This window comes from Amblyomma maculatum, chromosome 2, assembly GCF_055883805.1.
Source record: "Amblyomma maculatum isolate TAMU_Amacu chromosome 2, ASM5588380v1, whole genome shotgun sequence".
NCBI lineage: Eukaryota > Metazoa > Arthropoda > Arachnida > Ixodida > Ixodidae > Amblyomma > Amblyomma maculatum.
The window spans coordinates 224,824,065-224,839,872 of NC_139345.1; the positions used below are offsets into that span (position 1 = coordinate 224,824,065).

General features: G+C 50.4%; 1 long non-coding RNA gene across 1 annotated transcript; it reads right to left on the reverse strand.

The window, feature by feature from the left end:
• Nucleotides 1–3,221: 3,221 nt before the first annotated feature.
• On the reverse strand, nt 3,222–14,381 carry LOC146201399 (uncharacterized). The gene is made up of 3 exons (XR_014705337.1): nt 14,226–14,381; nt 12,741–12,866; nt 3,222–3,973 (listed from the first exon to the last, which is right to left on the reverse strand). It is a non-coding gene; the product is annotated as an uncharacterized LOC146201399 (long non-coding RNA).
• Between the last annotated feature and the right edge of the window lie 1,427 nt (nt 14,382–15,808).

Sequence of the window (15,808 nt, forward strand, 5' to 3'; positions counted from 1 at the left end):
ATTCGACGCAACGAACGACCCGTCAGCCCGACGATCCCTGACAAGCCGCACTTTGTCGACGGTGAGCTACATTCCGCCGAAATACCGATCGTCGTTGATAACCACAACACGACTGCCCTTGTAGATACCGGCGCTGATTTTTGCGTTATGAGTCATGGCCTTGCTACCATTCTACGAAAAGTCCTGACTCCTTGGCACGGAGCCCCGATAAAGACAGCCGGAGGGCGCGTGGTAACGCCGCTCGGAGTGTGCACCGCTCGCGTCGAGATTCACCACGTAACTTTCTCGTGCTGCTTTGTTGTGCTAGCAGAGTGCTCCAAGGACCTGATTCTCGGCCTTGATTTTCTTAGAGAAAACGACGCAATCATCGACCTCCGTGACTTCATGGTGACGTTTTCCTCTCACCGCGCAATTTCCGACGAGTACAGACAGCACAGCGACGACTACACAGACAGGCCAGTTTTCCGAGTGTGCGACGACCATGTCACTCTACCTCCACGCACCAGCATGTTTGTTACAGTACAGTGCGACAACCCCCCCCCCCCGCCCCCGCCTTTCAAGGCCTCGCGGAAACGAACGTGAATTTATTGTTTAGCCTACAAGTCTGCGTTGCTCGGGGAGTCTTCGTCTTGAAAAGTAAACGAACTGAACTGCTTTTAACGAACTTTAGTGCCGAATACCGCCATTTACCGCAAGGTACAGCTATCGCTTATTTTGACGAAGTCAGTGCGCCATCCGCCCATTGCGCCCTTTCGCTGGCCAACGAGAATTCCCTCCCGAGAGCACTGGACATACTGTTCAAACTGACGTGAATCCAGCTTTGTCTCTTACCCAGAAACGCCGCCTTCAAGCAATTCTGGACACTTACCGTGACTGCTTTGCCGTCACTTCCAAAGTGAAACAGACGTCAGTAACCAAACATCGAATTATAGTTGATCCCACCGAGCACCCTATCCGCCAACACCCCTACCGAGTATTGCCGAAAAAACGAGCGCAAGTTGATGAAATGCTCCGCGATGATGTGATCCAGCCGTCCACAAGCCCATGGGCGTCACCAGTTGTGCTGGTCGCTAAAAAGGACGGAGCACTCAGATTCTGCGTCGACTATAGGAGGCTTAACAAAATTACGAAAAAGGACGTCTACCCATTGCCTCGAATCGATGACATCGTTCGACCGACTTCGCCACGCCCGATACTTTTCATCGCTCGATCTACGCAGCGGGTACTGGCAGATCGAAGTCGACGAACGTGATCGAGAGAAGACCGCATTCATTACTCCTGACGGACTGTACGAATTTAAGGTGCTTCCATTCGGTTTGTGTTCCGCTCCCGCAACCTTTCAAAGAATGATGGACACTGTCCTAGCCGGCCTGAAATGGCAAACGTGCCTCGTCTACCTTGACGACGTTGTCATTTTCTCTGCGACCTACGAAGAACACCTCAAACGATTGACGGCCGTGCTAAATGCCATCCGCGGGGCCGGACTCTCATTAAAACCAGAAAAATGCCACTTTGCATTCCAACAGCTCAAGTTCCTGGGTCACGTCGTGAGTGCTGAGGGAATTAGCCCTGATCCAGAGAAGACGGCTGCCGTAGCTACTTTCCCGACCCCCACTGATAAAAGTTCCGTACGTCGGTTTTTGGGCCTCTGTGCATATTACAGGAGATTTGTGCACGACTTCTCCCGAATAGCGGAACCATTGACTCGCCTAACAAAGGACGACCAGCCTTTCATATGGGCCGACGAGCAGCAAAGGGCCTTCGAGGAGCTTCGCAAGCGCTTTCAAACAACGCCCGTACTTGGCCACTTCGACGAGGAGGCTGACACAGAATTGCATACCGACGCCAGTAACGTTGGCCTCGGTGCAGTTCTCGTTCAGTGGCAAGGCGGCGTTGAGCGGGTGATTGCTTACGCCAGCCGTACCCTGTCTCGTTCCGAAGCGAATTATTCTACTACCGAAAAGGAGTGCCTTGCAGTTGTGTGGGCGGTAACAAAATTTCGGCCGTATCGTTTAGAGTGGTCAGCGACCACCACTAACTCTGTTGGTTAGCGAACCTTAAAGATCCTTCAGGCAGGTTAGCCCGCTGGAGTCTCCGCTTACAAGAGTTCGATGTCACTATTGTGTACAAGTCCGGCAAGAAACACAGTGACGCTGACTGCCTATCCCGAGACCCTATCCCGTGTTCTTCAAGTGAAACAGATGACTCCGTCTTTCTCGGTGCTCTCTCGACGCCAGATCTCGCTCAACAGCAGCGAGACTACACCGAACTGCGGCCCCTGATCGATTACCTCGAAGGAACCGCCTCATCGCCGCCTCGCCTTTTCACGCGTGGCCTGTCGTCGTTCTGCTTGCGTGACGGCGTCCTCTACAAGAAAAACTACGCTTCCACAGACATTCAGTATCTGCTGGTTGTCCCAACGCCGCTCCGTACCGACGTTTTGCAGGCATGCCACGACGAGCTTTCTGCCGGACATCTCGGTTTTTCTCGCATCTTGGCACGAGTACGACAAAAGTACTACTGGCCCAAGCTTGCCGCTATGGTTCAGCGCTATGTCAGGACGTGCCGTGATTGCCAACGTCGGAAGATATCACCTGTCAAGCCGGCCGGCCTGCTGCTGCCTATTGTTCCTCCTCGAGTACCTTTTCACCAAGTCGGTATGGACTTGCTGGGGCCATTTCCTATGTCATCATTGGGCAACAGGTACATTATAGTCGCCACAGATTATCTAACCCGCTATTGTGAGACGAAAGCTCTTCCCAGCGGCACGTCTACTGATATTGCGAACTTTTTCATCTTTAATCTAGTCCTTCGTCACGGTGCCCCTGCGATCGTTTTAACTGACAGAGGCACGGCATTTACTTCAGCTCTAACGCAGGAAGTGATGCGGCTCAGTGGCACTTGTCATCGCAGAACAACAGCTTACCACCCTCAGACGAATGGCCTTACTGAGCGACTCAATAAGACCATCGCCGATATGCTTTCTATGTACGTCGACGAAGATCATAAGAACTGGGACCAGATGCTACCGTATGCAACATTTGCTTATAACACCGCAGTCCAGGAAACGACCCGCTTTACACCGTTTCGTTTGGTGTGCGGTCGCGAAGCTGCCCAGACGGCCATAGACGTCCGACGGTCGACCGACGGACGTCCGTTTTCGGACCTTCGGACATCCGACGGAAGTCCGGTTATGTTCGATATACGTACAGCGGACGTTCGTCGGACTATCGTTCGTGGATCCGGATCGCGTCCCACGGACGTCCGACGGGCAGCCGGAGGCGGACATTCGGACGTTTCCCGGAACATGCTTGCAGGGCCCGCTATTCGTGTAAAAACTTGCCAACATTCGTGTAAAGCTCAGCAAGCATGTGCCATGGAAATTTCAGTCACATACTAGTGCTCAATGCCTTTGTCGTGAGAGTAAAGCAGACAACAGAATATGCAACAGGTTCAAGTTTCCTGTTGTCAGCTTTACTTTCACACACAAAGCACTGAACAGTAGTGTGCAATTAAAACTTCCATCAAAGAGGCACATATGCTAGCTGAGCTTTACACAAATGCACCATTCCTGAAAACATGCTAAGTGCATAGGCATACCAGCATGCGAGGTTGTAAAAAAAGCATTTTTTTTTGCTTTATTGCAAAAACTGCATGCATAAATAGTCTACACTAAAAAAATATCGATGTTAAGGAATGGCATGGTAAAATGCAGGCCAACGGGAGTATTAAGAATCTACTTGAATAATTTTTTTTAATTATCCTTGGCCGTGACAGCTCTTCCTTTGGGGAGGTGGTGGAGGAAAAGGTATTTATTGAAACCTAATATTTCGGAATTAGCGAGATGATCGAGTTCTGTGTGGGCGGTCTCCGCAGGCCGGGATTCCAGGAGCAGTTACTATCCTGTGCATTTGCTCGATCAGCTGTTGCTAGTCTTTCAGGCCTAAGATGGAAAGAGCAGGCTGGGCTCCTCCTGCAATAGAGGGGAAAATGAAATTCAAGTTATCTGTGCTGAACTTTGATTACACATCTCCAAGGGCAACTGCCAGTTTCTCTCAATTGCTTTTTCCAGATGGCACTGTACGCATGCATCTCCATTCAGAACTGTCACATACTATATAGAAAGGTCATGTAACTGCAGCAAAACCCATGCAGAATAACAAAAGATACAAACGTAGTTTGACTAGAACCTGGCATTCAGTATTTTAATGTTTTTTATGTCGTCTCTTTGAACATGCCACTCTGACCAAACATGGCATGTTATGCTTGCTGCTATGCGCCCTCAGCAATGCTCAAGACATGGAGTGCACATGCAGAGAAACTAAGCATAAAGGATGCTGTATATGAACATAAAGCACAGCCAGAGCATTGCAGTATTACACAGGTACGCATTGGCGGCAGAAACCTGCATTTTGAGCGGTTTAACAGGCAGATTTCTAAAGTCATTGTTCCTGCTCTGAAAAGAAGTGATCAATAATATCATTTAAAATTGTTACCTTTTTGTTCTGTAAACTGCACATTTCGCTAGTTTCCATGTACCCTCTACTGAAGACATTCCCTGGGCGTTGTGGGATTCGGGCTTGCTGCGGCTGCCCTTTGCGCGGCCGCCACCCGCTTCCCAGTTCTCCCCGTTCCATTTCTCCCGCCTGAGGCGGCGGAGAGGGGCTCGGACGATTTGTCACTGTCGTTCGGGCCACAGCTCCGCCCTGGCGTCCCAGTGGCTGTTCTCATTGGCGCCTTTTGGCGGGAACACGGCACCGCTTCGAGGGCCGCGCTTGCGCGACCCTCCGAGCGGAGCTCAGAGAGAGACCCCTCCGAGACATTGCAAGGTGCGTACGCAACTGTTCTTGTCTGCCGGCCTTTGTCCGCGCAGACCAGTGTGTACTCGAGTTCGTCTGCTCCGGGTCTTACCTGAGAGCGAAGCTCGAGCCTGTCGATCGTGATCCAACGATCCGCGACAGGCGTACCTTGCGGTGGTTGCCCACACTCTCTCAAAGGAACCCTTTGGTCACTGCGAGAGAGATCACAGCACGCCCTTGCGTGCTTGCGGCGCGCACTCCGTGTCACTTGTGCGCGCAGGGGAGCCTTGCTCCTCGCGCGCTCCCTTGACAGGGTGACTGCGTATGTGTGTGTATGTGCGTTTGTAAATATACGTATGTGCGTTTGTAAATATGTGTATGTGTGTGCGTGTGTGTGCGTGTGCCGCTGGAGGATGGCGTTTCAATAAACGTCTCCTTTGTGAACTTGGAGGTTGCGTCCTTGCAGCGAAGTGCTCTCCTCCCGATGGAGGTTGAGTGCGCGCTGCAGAGTTTCAGTGCGCGCGCGGTGACGGCTGATCGGGGTTTCGGCTTGCGCGACGCTCGAACCCGCGGTGGTTTGTGGCCTATGTCCACGTAGAAACCACAACTGGCGCCCAACGTGAATTGTCCCTGGCTCCATGAGTCGTTGGACAGCACATCGGCCGAGCCGGTCGCCTTGACGATCAAGCTCATGCGCCATGCCTGCCGCCCCCTGCGCGGCACTCGGCAAAGGCACTGAAACACGCTACATGGTTATTCGGACCCCCCTGCGGTGCGAACGTTGACCATATGCCTCCGCTGTTTCAGCTTTACGCCGTTGCGGAAGCAATGTGCGCGACGCCGCCGCTGACGGCATCTTCGCACAACAGCACCCGTACCCCGCTTGCAGACATTTCTGTTCGGGGAACGGCGAGGCGTCGGCCGGGCTCCCTCTGGAAACCGGACCGACAGCGCGCTCAGTTGGCTGATGCGGCTCCTTGAACTTGCGAGCCGGCTGGCGCGCCATTCTCTCTTGGTACAGCATTTCGACTTTTCGGTGCAGTATCTACAGGGGAGAACGAACGTGGTAGCTGACGCGCTATCCCGTGCCCCACTCGCCCGCGGCGGCGTCTTTACGGACGGCGGGCGAAGGGGGCGAAACAGCGGACGAGCCGCAGATCGGCACGGAGGGGACGCCCGCAGACGGGTTCCCCATTCCGCTATCCGGGTAAGCAGCGCTTCGCAAAGCAGGCGAGGGTGAAAGCTCTTTGTGAGCACATCTGAGACGCCGATGCTAGCGGAAGTTTTGCTGTGAACCTGCGGGGGGACGAAACCAGGCTCTCCTCTGGGATGACTGGGATCATTTTCAGCCATGAAGAGCTACGACGGGCCAGCAAAGTGACCCGTTTTGTCGCGATGTCAGCGACGGTCTCTGGGAGACGAAGCGCCGTTACGCTGCTTGTATTGCAGCGGGCGCAGCGCCGTTACGCTACTTGTATTGAGCGGGCGCAGGGGGGCACGAGCCAGCGTGTGTCGCGGCGTGCCCCGGGGATTCATATTTGCTGGGCCATGACGGGCTCGTGCTGAAATACATAGCCATGGATGATGAGTCCATGAACCATTTGAAGTGGCTATTCCCCAATGTCTGAGCGGCGCTCTGTTGCGTTTCTCTCACGACAAACCATTGGCTGGTCATCTGAGTGGCTCCAAGGTTTCAAGAAACTGAGTCAATCGGTGACTGCAGCCCGGCATGAAGCGCGACATTTCCCGCTGTTGTCGTTCCTGCCATGTCTGTCAAATGGAGAAGTCAAGGGGTGGCAAGCCACCGGGCATGACGACACCAACTGACAGTGTGCGTCCGTGGCAGATGGCCACCTGCGAGTTCATGGGGCATTTCCTCAGTAACAAGCAGGGGCTCATTGCTGGAGAATCCCCCTATGGGGAAAGCCAGCCGTGCCTACATCGCAGACCTGAAGGCCTATGCGTAACGGTCTGACGAGCTTGCGCTGGTGCCCATTGTCACCACAGGCAAGCGCCAAGGCACACCCGATGCGGTGGAACGCAGCCGTGCCACGCACCGGTACAAGGTGAGGCGGCGATCACCTGTGTGATTGATGCCGGACGGCGGGCCTTTTTCGCAACCGAAGGCATACCGCTTCACCGAGCGAGCTTGCTCGTCGAACCCTACCCGGAAGCAAGGTTGGTCTCTATCTTTTCTAGCTCGCTCAGTTCCAGCCTTTGTATTTTATTTTGTTTTTGTGTCTCTTTTCCCATTTTTCGCTTTCTTCTGTTTCCAATCTTGCTTCTTATCTTGTAAATATTGTACAGTGAGTGCCTTCTTTTGTACAGCGCGTCTTCTCTCCTCTTTCTGCTTGAAATTGCGAGGGTTGCTCATTAGGCAGCTCCGACGCGTGGCCTTTCCGGCGTGTGTGGAAAGGAAGTTGGGGCCGTTTGGTAACGGGGAGCATGGACGATGCCCCTTTCACCCAAGGCCGCCGCGGTTGCGAAGGTGCTCGGGACAGGTTCGCCGCGGAAGGTCGGCATCACCCTTTGGTGTGTGAGTGGCTGTGCGTGTGCGTGCCTGGGCGTGGAGGCGACGACGTCGCGCCATGTGTGTTTGCCGGCGTGTGCGAAGCGCGGTGGAAAGGAAGCCCCGCGCGGTCTTCCCATGTGCGTCTTGGATCGCCACGGAGCCACGGACTTTCCACACCCGGGGCCCCTTCGGCGTGTTCGCTGTCGCTGCACCTAACCTGTACTACCACCGACCGAGATCGTTTGCAGCCAAGGATGAACGTTGGCCACCCAGAAGTCAACGAGCGGTGAGTCACCGCAGGCTCCCTGAGCTGCACCGACGAACTTTGGAACTTATGTACATAGTTGTGGTTGTACATAGTTCTTTCTGTACATAGTAGTGTGCTGTACATGATTGTGTTCTGTAAATAGTCGTTGTTACTTAGCCTCCGGAACTTTGTACATTATTCTTCATGCCATCTTCATTTTTGTGTGAGCCTTGCTAATGTTTGTCTTTCTTGAGTGTCTGTCTTTTCGAGATCTTTCTTGCTGGAACTGAAGTGTAGTTGACTTCTTGCGTGAGGATAGCATTCTTTTCTTCATGCTGGGGACCTGCCGCGTGCTTTCACTGATGGGTAGGAGGGCAATTAAGGAGAGGAGGATGTGGGATTCGGGCTTGCTGCGGCTGCCCTTTGCGCGGCCGCCACCCGCTTCCCAGTTCTCCCCGTTCCCTTTCTCCCGCCTGAGGCGGCGGAGAGGGGCTCGGACGACTTGTCACTGTCGTTCGGGCCACAGCTCCGCCCTGGCGTCCCAGTGGCTGTTCTCATTGGCGCCTTTTGGCGGGAACACGGCACCGCTTCGAGGGCCGCGCTTGCGCGACCCTCCGAGCGGAGCTCAGAGAGAGACCCCTCCGAGACATCGCAAGGTGCGTACGCAACTGTTCTTGTCTGCCGGCCTTTGTCCGCGCAGACCAGTGTGTACTCGAGTTCGTATGCTCCGGGTCTTACCTGAGAGCGAAGCTCGAGCCTGTCGATCGTGATCCAACGATCCGCGACAGGCGTACCTTGCGGTGGTTGCCCACACTCTCTCAAAGGAACCCTTTGGTCACTGCGAGAGAGATCACAGCACGCCCTTGCGTGCTTGCGGCGCGCACTCCGTGTCACTTGTGCGCGCAGGGGAGCCTTGCTCCTCGCGCGCTCCCTTGACACGGTGACTGCGTATGTGTGTGTATGTGCGTTTGTAAATATGTGTATGTGTGTGCGTGTGTGTGCGTGTGTGTGTGCCGCTGGAGGATGGCGTTTCAATAAACGTCTCCTTTGTGAACTTGGAGGTTGCGTCCTTGCAGCGAAGTGCTCTCCTCCCGATGGAGGTTGAGTGCGCGCTGCAGTGTTTCAGTGCGCGCGCGGTGACGGCTGATCGGGGTTTCGGCTCGCGCGACGCTCGAACCCGCGGTGGTTTGTGGCCTATGTCCACGTAGAAACCACAGCGTGTCGGGGGTATATCGATATCAACATCTAGGCTACAAGCGTCTAGAAAGCGTCTCCTTAGAGCAGCTGCGACGAAGTAACTTATCTGATAACATGCAAGCTGCTGCAGCAGAATAAAGAAAGACATTTGACATGTGGCTAAAGCCCAATGTGGAAGCATAGCCCGCCGTAGTGATTGCGCATTGTTCATGCTTCTACAAGAGTTAAAAGTAAAGTTATTTGTTTACCCACATCGCTATATGTGACTTTACAATAGCAAGGCTTATAGTTACACAAAACACAAAAAGCTGACAACCACAAGCTCCTGATGTATTACCGGCAGCAGGCAGCATGGATGTTAGTTACTGAAATATGGTTGCATAATTCTGGCAACCAGCTGTGCATGTATATCATGGATTTCTCAACTACGCACAACAAATTACAAAAAAAAAATAATGGTATTTATAAATGCAGCCAGCTGTTCACAAGAAACACTGTAGCTTTTTTATGGGGAAGGTAGTGGGTGCCAAAGAAACTGCCCCTGTAAAGGCACCTAATTTGCCCCTATGTAATATCGGGGACAAGTGTATGGACTACACAAACTGCAATCAAAGCACATAACTTTCACATCGACCAGGAAACTCGGACCATACTTGTAGATGTGAAAGTTGAACGTTAGTTATTTCATGTGTGCAAGAGAAATAAGGTCACAATTCGTTTACATCGCGATTCTAGTCCAAAATCTACAGACATACTGTCCAGACTTTTGCCCCCGCAGTATAAGCCACCACTTGGGTAAGAGATTAGTAAAAGAAGTGTATAAAAGACATTAGTGCTGTTGGACAGCCATAGCTATAAAAATGGTATTGACATTGGAGTACTACCTTAAGGCGGGGCCTAGGGCATTACAAAAGCAAGAGTTAGTGTCCGCTGGTCCTCATTTGAACGAACAAAAAGAGGGGGGGGGGGGGAAGAAATCTACCTCAATTACATGTTTTGAGTGACACCAAGCCGCAGTTAGTATTAAAGATATCACGCAGTTTTGTGGAAGATTTGGGAGCGCTTTGCAGCTTTCTTACAGGATTGGACAAAAGAGCTCACCATCTTCAGAAAGGCACGTTATATAGAACTGAAAATAGTGAATTTACTGCATCTGGCCACAACAACTCTGAAAGATGAACTGAAAATTTTATACATGAATGTACATATTTACAACAGGTGAAACAATGACCATGATCTATGCCGAAGAGTAAAGAGATCAAAATCCAGCTCAGAACGAGTTCTCCAGGCCGCGGGGCCGTTTCATTAACTTCGGGACTCCGCCCACATTTCTTCTCCCCGATGACAACGAATTCACACATGACTGGCTAACAAACATTTTGGCATGTCTTTCCACTTTCATAAGTTCTTCACCCTCTCCCTAATACAAGCAATGCAAAAGGGACAACAAATTCGTTTCACAACAAACGGAATTTAGAGAATGGACCTCGAAATGATTGGCTCACTAGGTCACATGCCGAACTCTCTCCCCTAGGAAAAAAAAAAAGAAAAAAAATTAGAACCCATCAAAACGGTGTCCCACGTGCGCAACCATTGCCCACAGCTTGCATCCTTGGCGGCTCCTTTTACAGGGCAATTATTGCAATTATTGGCATCCGAGTCAGCACCACTGCGGACCACATCAGAAGAGTCAACCCACATCCTCCCGCTCCGCATCATACCGTCACTGTTACACACTTGCCCTTTTTCAACGCCGCTATCTCCCACCATTGTTGACATCCAGGGTTGGAATCCTCAACGTGACCCCACTCAGCGCGCCTGCACTGAATAATTGTCACTTTTATGGGCTCCCCACAAGGAAGAGGGCCTTACACCCTTCAACCTGACAGTGTTTTTTCTTTGAACGATAAGCAGTTCTTCCAAAACAGGTGCTCGTTTCAAAGCTGTGCTGCCTCCGGATGATGGGTCCAGTCAGCGTACTAAGGACCCCTTAGTACGCTTAGTACTAAGGACCCCTTAGTTGTATACTGTTCGTAAAGCTCCTTAAATAAAAATGAGCCCCCTACATGACACAGCAACGAGAACAAACTGCCTGTCCCCGCGTCTTCGAGTGTGACAGCAAAGTCCTCGGCAGAGAGGACTTCTTTCCCTCTCTGCCTACGTTTCCGTTAAGCACTGTAACTGCTGTAGCTGCCTCTCTGTGCGCGTCTCTCCGCCTCCTGTCCGAGGGCAAGTGGGAGACGGCCGCAGCTGGGCATTGAACAGGTGACCCAAAAAGAGCAGACTAATAATGGTGCCTAGCATACCCACCGATCCCTTACAGAAATCATTAAAGAAATGAAAGCAACACATCAGATAACGCTATAATGTTTCTAAGTGCAAAGTCGGCAACTCCAAGTCATATAAATATATGTACATCTCCGCACATTAACTAGACAGAAACAGTGCAGAGTAAACTAATAATTCAGTGTCTAGCAACACTATTAAAAGGGGATAAAGGCCACGGGGGGCTACGATTATTAGTACCGTTTTGCCTTTAAACTACAATAACATACTTGTTGCAAGCTTAAAATCAAAGATTCACACCTGTCCCACCCACAGCAATGGAACACACATCTGACTAAAGTCTGCAGAGAAAGAGCAAGCTAGATAGACTATTGCAGACGCACCCTTGGTTATTTTTCTGGCATTTCTGAGGGTGAAGAATCTGACTTGTCAGTAGCATGTATATGAATAAGAATCCTATGACAGTAAATGCATCAGATTTTCTGGAGTGGCTTTTCTTTGCTGACCCCATATGAGGTGAGCTATAATTTATCCAACTTGGCCTAGGTTTATTCTATGAATAACAAAGCTATAGCAGGTACACAGTCGTCCACTCAGGCTGAACATGCGAGTGCGTGGCATGCACTTTTTGAGATGCCACTGCATCCATCGCAGCTGCACACCGTAGCGAAGAGGCAGACAGCGTGAAGTACCAGCCTCTAGTCCCTCTACCACCACTGGGGTCCCAAACTAGGGACCCCTTGTTTTTGTCAGGACAGGCCCCCTCAGGGTCAGCTAGTGAGTAACCTCCTGTATTTGTATATGATGGAAATGTTTTCCACCACCACCCACAATACGCAGCTGCGCATCATAGCAGATGTGAAGCAACAGCTCCTGGTCCTTCTACGCATAAGCCACTTTGCCTTGTTGCATGCCTGCGCACCATAGTAAAGAGGCAGACGACATGACGCGGCAGCACATGGTACCTTTGCACATGAGCCCCCCCATTGTACTTCGATACGCACCATAGCAAATATACAGACTGCGCCACACAGCAGCTACTGGTCCCGCTATGCATAAGCCATTTTGCCTCAATACGCACCTGCGTACCTGAGCGAAGAGGCAGACGTGAAGCTGCAGCTCCTGGGCCCTCCATGCACAAGCCACTTAGCTTCAATGCACGACTGTGCACTGTAGTAAAGAGGCGAAGGACGTTAAGCAGCAGCTCCTGGTCCCTCTACACATCAGCCATTTTGCCTCGATGCGCATTTGCACACCGTAACAAACAGCCAGATGTGACAAAGAAGCTCCTGGTTTCTCTACACATATACCACTTTGCCTCAATGAACATCTGCACACCGGAGCAAAGAGGCAGATGACGTGAAGCTGGAGCGGCTGGTCCCTCTACGCACAAGCCACTTAGCCTTGATGCATGGCTGTGACGGATGCATTGCTATTTTGCAAACTGCATGCCACACATTCCCATTCAAGCTAAGAGTGGATGACAGTGTCCAATGACAAAAAGTAACATGGTGGACAATGTAAAAAGAATTTGCTGCATAAAGTTTGTTGAAACCAGTTCTACATCCTACATGTAAACAAGCTAAAACCTTAATGTCGAAGGGATGTCCTGTGTGTTTAAAATCATCACGCTCAAACAACTTCAACACTGACAATCATGATTCAATATTAATAATATAGATAATGATACAATACTCACTTTTAGCCATACCAAAGAAATGAGAATGCAAAGGGATGTTGCTGTTTTTCCCCCGTGGATGACAGTTTTCCATGTTCAAAGTGCTGCTTCCTGTTGGCCTACGAAATCGGCTACAGCAAATGGCATCTGAAAAATTTTTGGAAGCCTCATGCTAGTCTTCAACGAGAAAAGCATTGCCATACAGAAGCAGAACACAAATACTTTTACAACACCCTAAAAGCACCAACTGCGGTGCTGTTTTTAGGATGACTAGGTAGAGGTTTTGCTGTAGCAAGCCAAATGTTAGCCTTCAATAAGGAAAGCATTCCCATACAGAAACAGAACACAAAAACTTTTACAACACATTAAAAGCATCAATTGCACAAATGCTTGTAAGATGACCAGGTACAGGTTTCTGCTATAGCCCACATCATGTGACCAGCGGTTATCAGAAGCCTTGTATGTGAGCATGATGCCCTAGATTCAATTTATGGCTATCACTGTATTAACAAGCATGGGTTTAAAGCTACTTTAATATGATAATCTAAGAACATGGTAAGAGCTTTCAGTGCGAGACATAAGCTCAGTATCATGCACTATAAGGTGCTGCATGGCTCTAGTGTAGCTTTGGCATTATCTCGCTGTCAATAATGCAGTGAAGTTCTGTGTAGCCTTTGAATATCTGTAAGGACAAAGCAACAACAATTTTGTTTTCATCTCACTTTTGCTGAACTCCTGATTTTTTTTTTTTTGAGCCCGCGGCTTGCATGGCCTCCCAGTACGCCTGTTTTGCATAAAAGAAGGCGTTGCAGGCACCAGAGCTCACAGCCCACCTGTATCGCGGCGGCGGTATGTCAAATTCGCGCCAGAACAGCGCAGAACAACGGGTCAAGAAAAAGACAAGTGCTGACTTTTTTTTTTCTCTCATCTCCTTGTCCGGTTGTTCTGCGCGGTTCGGTCCCACATGCATAACCAACATGCGCAAGGTGCTGTCCTGGTTTGTCAAAGCTGAAGGGGAGTACTAAACCTTTAGTTATTTAGTAGCTACAGCCGTTCCTTCTAGAAACTGTAGTTGCCGTAAAGCTCGAGAGAGAAAGATCAGCGGCTGTCCATTAAAAAAAAAAAAAAAACTCGCGACGTTTTCACAAGTGTAGGCATGTCGCACGATAGGCTCGAGGAGTGCAAAAGTTTTCTCGTATAGTTTTTACAACTCAGCTCGTTGCGCATGGTTAACAAATTAACTCCTTTAAAGCTCGGGCAGTCACTCCTTTATCAGACAGAGAAGTTGCGCGGCTTACTGGCGCAGCGTCCAGTAATACCGAGAAAGATGGCCCTCAGACTTGAGGCTGCACTTTAATTAGTCGGCGCGGAGCCATCCTGTCAGTCTCGCCTAAAACAATCGACCGTTCGGCTGCTGTACAGAGCTGTTTCCTTACCCAAAAGCTCACCACTATCGGTGCATCGAAAAGTTCCACTAAAGAAACAAAAGTTCGGTGAAATACTTACTTTGGAATCGGCGGGTGAACAAAGTGTGCCAGCCGCACCAAGCCACAGCAAAAACAATGCTAGCAGTGCATTACAGCCGTAGGTATTTGTAACTGCGCAGAAAATGCAGAACACGGAAACGTGAAGCCATCTTCCATGACTAAACTTCAACTTGTCAGGTGGATTGGATTGGCTCATTTCAGATTTTTTTGAGGATAGGTTCGGTTTCGTTCTTTTTGAGCTTGCTGCTTGCTGCGTCTATTCAGCCACTGATTAAAATTTTACCGAAGCATCATGATAGAAACATGTTTAATGGTCATTTAACTTTTAATCAAAAATTTTTGATGGAAGAATTCAACGATGAAACATGCGGAAAATAAAAAAAACTGTTTAATGGAAACGCTTTCTATCGCATCGATTCGCTCTGGCATCATATAATGCAGACTTGACGGCATTACTGATTTATACGCAGTTCAGACGAGCACGACGACTACAAACTATATCATAGCTGTGTAAAAGCAAATCCAGTGGCGGACGTACGGCGGCTGTCCGCTGGGCGAACGGATTCGACTATCCGCTTTCGTACGTACGCCGGAATTCCGGCGGACGTCCGAAATCGGCCGCCGAGTTGCGGCCGAGTTCGGTTGTCCGTCGGACGTCAGTGGCCGTCTGGGTGTCACCATGCTGGACGCAATGCTATACTGCCACATGTTGCCCACCCATCGATTGCCGGTGCCGACCAATTCGTCCAGCATGCCGAGGCCGCTCGCCAGCTGGCTAGACTGAGAGTCCGGACACAGCAAGTTAAAGATGCTCGACGGTATAACCTTCGTCACAGGGAGGTAATTTACAACCCTGGCGATCAGGTTTGGGTGTGGACACCTGTTCGCCAGCGGGGTCGCTCCGAGAAGCTTCTGCGCCGCTACTTCGGCCCGTACGAAGTACAACGCAAACTCAGCGACGTCAGCTGCGAAGTGACCCCGCAAGGAACTGTTCGTTTATCCCGACAGCAAGCACAATCGGAAGTCGTACATGTCGCCAGGATGAAGCCCTTCTACTCCCGCTAGGTCAAGCTACATGTGTTTTTTTTTTCTTTGCTTCCTTTAACTACTTGATGTAAACGCACATCCTCGCCGACCAGGGTTATCCTCGACCTCGCCACTCGGCATCGGGACGATGCCTTTCCCACCGGGAGGGGCAATGCCGCATGGATGGATGGATGGATGGATGGATGGATGGATGGATGGATGGATGGATGGATGGATGGATGGATGGATGGATGGATGGATGGATGGATGGATGGATGGATGGATGGATGGATGGATGGATGGATGGATGGATGGATGGATGGATGGATGGATGGATGGATGGATGGATGGATGGATGGATGGATGGATGGAATATAGGAGCGTCCCCTTTGAAACGGGGTGGTAGCAGTAGCTATCATGCTCATCTTTCTCCATATATCTTAATTATTGATTTAGAATGGTTAACTAAACCATCATTCTATTTATTAAATTTTTGTTCCTACATTACTAACATTATGTCACTTCTCTGCTTTTAAGCCACCAATCTTCCAGTCGTTTTTTGCTAGTTTCCACCGC